This window comes from Octopus bimaculoides, chromosome 15 (genome assembly GCF_001194135.2).
Source record: "Octopus bimaculoides isolate UCB-OBI-ISO-001 chromosome 15, ASM119413v2, whole genome shotgun sequence".
Classification (NCBI taxonomy): Eukaryota; Metazoa; Mollusca; class Cephalopoda; order Octopoda; family Octopodidae; genus Octopus; species Octopus bimaculoides.
In genome coordinates, this window is record NC_068995.1 from 29,729,563 (window position 1) to 29,734,353 (window position 4,791).

The window sequence follows — 4,791 nt, forward strand, 5'->3', positions numbered from 1 at the left end:
TGGTTCCGGTGAAGCGTCTCGGAACATTCACGAATGTTCCGAACCCTCTCCCCCCCCCTTTCGCGAGCACGCATTTTTTTTTTATATTCGTTCACAGCAAGTTGTTTTACACCTATTACACTCATTTTTTTTCGTTTTTGAGGTCGAGACAAACACTGTAGTTTAGAGGCTATGGACTGACGATGTGTAATGATGTGAATGTTCCGAGCCCTTTCCCCACCCCCATTCACGAGTGCGCATTTTTTTTTTCCATATTCGTTCACAGCAAGTTGTTTTACACCTATTACACTATTTTTTTTTTCGTTTTTGAGCTCAGGTCAAGCGCTTTAGTTTAACCAAATTCTTTCCCATAAATCCCTATATACTCTGAAAGCACACCATATAAGAAGTATTTGTAAAAAATTTTGTTAAAAAGTCTCCATTTTTCTGGATTTTATGAGGCAATAAAGTCGGGGACATATACATCTATGGTAATGCCCTTTTATTTATATGATTTTTTCATTTCATGTTTATTTAATTCATTGTTTGCAATATTCTCTCTCCCCCTCTGTCTCTCTCTCTCACACACACACGCACACATACACACACACACACTACTAAGCATACAGATGGGCTGCTGAATTGAAATCTCCATGTTGCTTTGAGGGGAAGGTAAGACTTGACAAACTGCCTCTTCCTCTGTTGTTGGACTACTGTGATGTTTGTTTAAAAAAGAGAGATTTATGACTGATAAAGTAATGAAAGCAATATTTACTAAGCAAGTGAGCACTATTATACAAAGAAATAATGAGACGTAAAATATAAAAATTATTAGAATTAGGAATCAAATGAAAATATTATCAAGGGGCTAGCAGAAAACCGCTTGAAGGGTGCTAGTATATATAATGTAAAATTTTGGTTACATATGGCTGTGAGATTAAATTTCTGGACTTCTGACTGCACAACCATCATCATCATTATAAGTTAAAAAACTGAATTACTTCAGTTCTTAGAAGGGCATATAACATGAATTATAAGAACATATCTAGATAATGCTTCACAATATCCCCATACTCTAAGCTGCTGTGTTTAATTTTATATTGGTTTAACTTTGAAAATATTCATTGGTTCTTCAGTTAAAATAGGTGGTGCAGGAGGGACTATAACCGAAAGATGCCATACATTTTTATTAAACTTTAAATCATGAAAAATTATTAAATGATACAGGTGCAGGCGTGGCTATATAGTAAGAAGCTTGCTTTCCAACTACATGGCTCTGGGTTCAGTACCACTGTGTGCCACTTTGGACAAGTGCCTTCTACTATAGCCTCAGGCTGACCAAAGCATTGGGAATGTATTTGGTAGATTCAGTCTGAAAGGTCACCTTATAACTTGCAATCGCCCAGTTTCCTTCAGTTATCGGGACTCTTAGTCACTGTAACTGAAGGAAACTGGGAGATTGTGTGTGATGCTTTTAGGCAAGGTGAGAGAGAAGTATAAGGAGAAGAACACCTAATTGTGAGGAGGGGTTAGTGGAGAGAGTAACAGAGTATTCACTATTGTGGGTGGGATTATGCCAAGAACAGGGGAAAAGAAAGTGATTAGGGTATATGATTAGTGGGAAAGGGAGAGATAGAGTGGTGTGATGAGGTGAGTCGTCCATGACTATCCCACAATAGTGAGTATGGGTGGAAGGGAACGTGAGATAAAATAGATGAAGGTGCAAAGGGTACAAAAAACGCTGTTAAAGGAAAGAGATGTATGGGGGTAATAAGGGCTGATAAGTCAGAGTAGGAGAGATGAGAGGGTGATGAAGTAGTGAAGAAGTTGTAGGGAAATGACAGTGAGAAAAGAAGCAATGCAGGAAGTGAAATGAGAGATATGAATGATAATTAAAGTGAGTGGGGATATGGATTGTAGAGGGAAGATGGGCACAGGTAAGTAAGAGGTGAGGTCAGAGCCGCAAAGGGCACTAGTAAATCAAGTAGCAGGATAAAGTCTGCAATACAGAGGTTCTTGCAAGATGTGACATTCAAGGTGTAGAGAATTACCATACCAAAGTACAACTGAAGTGGGTTGGCCATGTGGTATGCATGGAAGAAACTTGCTTACCTAAAACACTCTTTTATGGTCAGCTTAACTCTGTTGCCAGGCACCAAGGTCACTTGCTACTCCATTATAAAGTTACTCTAAAGACCTACTTGAAAATCTTCAAGATGAATATGAAGACATGGGAAATAGTTGTGGTGTATGCGTGCAAGTAGAAGTAATCGACTTACCTCGTTTTCCTTCCTTTGCACGAGACTGTTCTGCAGTATCTGATCCTCGCGACTGGCCCGACCCGAAGAACACTAGAAATAGCAGCTGCTTCTCCCAACACCTAGACGATCGCTTGGCACGTCCTCTCCTCACAACAACCCCATTCAAAAAGGGCACCAAATCCCAATTGAGGCACCCTCTGCCCTTCTTCCTCTTCTGGTCAGCTCGCCGTTCCGGTCAGCGGTCAACTCCCCAGTTGCTGACGTCATACCACACGCAACCCTGATCTTAAAGATCACGTCCACCCCTACTCCACTTCGAAGTCCGCCATCCAACCGGGCGGGCGCCTTACGCGTCGAGATCTTCTCAAGCCAGGTGCCTTGTTTCCCTCTCTGCACTCTTCATCCGACGAAGTGGCTATCCTGTGCAGGTCCAGCACATGACGTGGAATTCCATCCACGGATACATTGTTTCTGGAATTGACTGCCGTCACCGTTCCCCTGCCCCATTGCGACATGCAGCGTGCCTTTGGCGGCTTGACCCAAACTTCCTCCCCTACTTTCACACTGGCAGGTCCCTTCTCTTCTTCGCAGAACTCCGGCGTCTTACTGGGATGCCTCCATTCATACTTGAACACTGCTCTGTGCGGCACAGATTCTTCCGCTTGTCCGGATCAAGGAGACATCTTATACCAGAAAGCCGCTTCCAGGAGTGAAATGTGCCCCCTTTCAGCCATGGCCTTGATCGTCCGATGGTGCCTCTCAACGATTCCATTGCCGCTCGGCCTATACGCCGCTCTGAACAATCGTCGCACCTTCCACCGGTCGAGCATCTCCCCCAACGTTTCCAAATGAAACGCCACCCCATTGTCCATCAGCAATTCTTCCACAGGACCCCTCTCTAAGAATATCCCGTTCAAAATCCGGGCAATCTCATCAGCAATGCCTGTCCTCAACTCCCTCCAAATGGCCAGCCAGCCCGGCCCGCAGTCGACCATGGTGAGATACATTCCTTGGTGGTAGTGCGTCACATCTACAGGTAGTCTCCTCCAGTTGCACTCTACTGAGAGGTTCCCTTGCTCATACCCACCCGTGGCGGGGTCAATGGACTGGCATCTGTCACAGTTCCCGCCCACTTTCTTGACGCTTCTCCTAGTGACGTCAGCATCAATCATCTTCGCACTTAACCTCTCTTCCTCGTTCATCTCTAAATACAGGGTCAGGGCGCTTCCTTCCAAGTATAGCTCCATAAGACTCACCACATCGCTTATCACTTGCAGTTTCGCCACAAGCCTGATCTTTTGCATCCATGCCATTACATCTCCCTCGCCATTAAAAGGCCTGATCATGTCGCTGGCGATTCTATTCTTGGCTGCCATCGTGGCGAAGTTTTACACGTGGTGCCAAAATAGCTTGTGGTGTATGCGTGCGAGTAGAAGTAATCGCCTTACCTCGGTTTTCCTTTCGTCGACTGCGACTCTGTCCTGTGGTATCCGATCCTCGCAGCTGGCCCGACCCAAAGAACACTAGAAATAGCAGCTGCTTCTCCCAATATCTAGACGATCGCTTGGCATGTCCTCTCCTTACAACAACCCCGTTCAAAAAGGGCACGAAATCCCGATCAAGGCTCCCTCTGCCCTTCTTCCTCTTCCGGTCAGCTTGTCATTTCAGTCAGTTCACGGTTCCGGTCAGTGGTCAGCTCCCCAGTTGCTGACGTCATACCACAGTAGTAGCACTGACTAGAGCTCAGTCAAGAAACTTTTGCTACAAGACCATCTCCGACTTTGAGGCAGCCAGGAACAACACCATGAGAGAGAAAAGAGCTCAGCACAGAGCCAGGTCCAATGTACCACCACTGCAACATCTGTAACAGGATCTGCAAATCCCAGATAGGTTTGTATTCCCACATAAGACAACATGACAAAATGTCAAACTAAGAACAATGTAATATGTATGTATGCATCTGTATGTATGTATATATGTATGTATGTATGTCTGCACACCCACGTACATGCGCCTGTATGTATATACTCATCCACCCTCATATATATATATTTATGTATAGATATATATATATTTATATGTGCATATATATATATTTATATATGTGTATATATATTTATATATGTGTGTGTATATATATATATATATACTCTTTTACTTGTTTCCATCATTTTGACTGTGGCCATGGTGGAGCACCACCTTTAGTCAAGCAAATAGACCCCAGGACTTATTCTTTGCAAGCCTAGTGCTTTTTGTATTGTCTCTTTTGCCGAACCGCTAAGTTACAGGGACGTAAACACACTAGCATCAGTTGTCAAGCGATGTTAGGGGGACAAACACAGACACACAAACATACACACAAACATATATATACATATATACGACAGGCTTCTTTCAGTTTCTGTCTACCGAATCCACCCACAAAGCTTTGGTTGGCCCGAGGCTATAGTAGAAGACAATTGCCCAAGGTGTCACACAGTGGAACTGAACTTGGAACCATGTGGTTGGTAAGCAAGCTACTTATCACACAGCCACTCCTACGCTTATATAT

General features: G+C 43.9%; 1 protein-coding gene across 9 annotated transcripts in view; it reads left to right on the plus strand.

Moving 5' to 3' along the window:
• Window positions 1-4,791, plus strand: part of LOC106869961 (serine/threonine-protein kinase ULK3) — a 195,009-nt gene that overhangs the window by 8,412 nt on the left and 181,806 nt on the right. Inside the window, exon 1 of one of the 9 annotated variants that reach the window (XM_052973226.1) lies at window positions 633-651. The exons of the other annotated variants lie outside the window; for them this stretch is intronic. The gene's annotated coding sequence lies outside the window, so the exon portion shown is untranslated. Of the gene's footprint in view, window positions 1-632; window positions 652-4,791 lie in introns of those variants that run through there. 9 annotated transcript variants of the gene reach the window in all.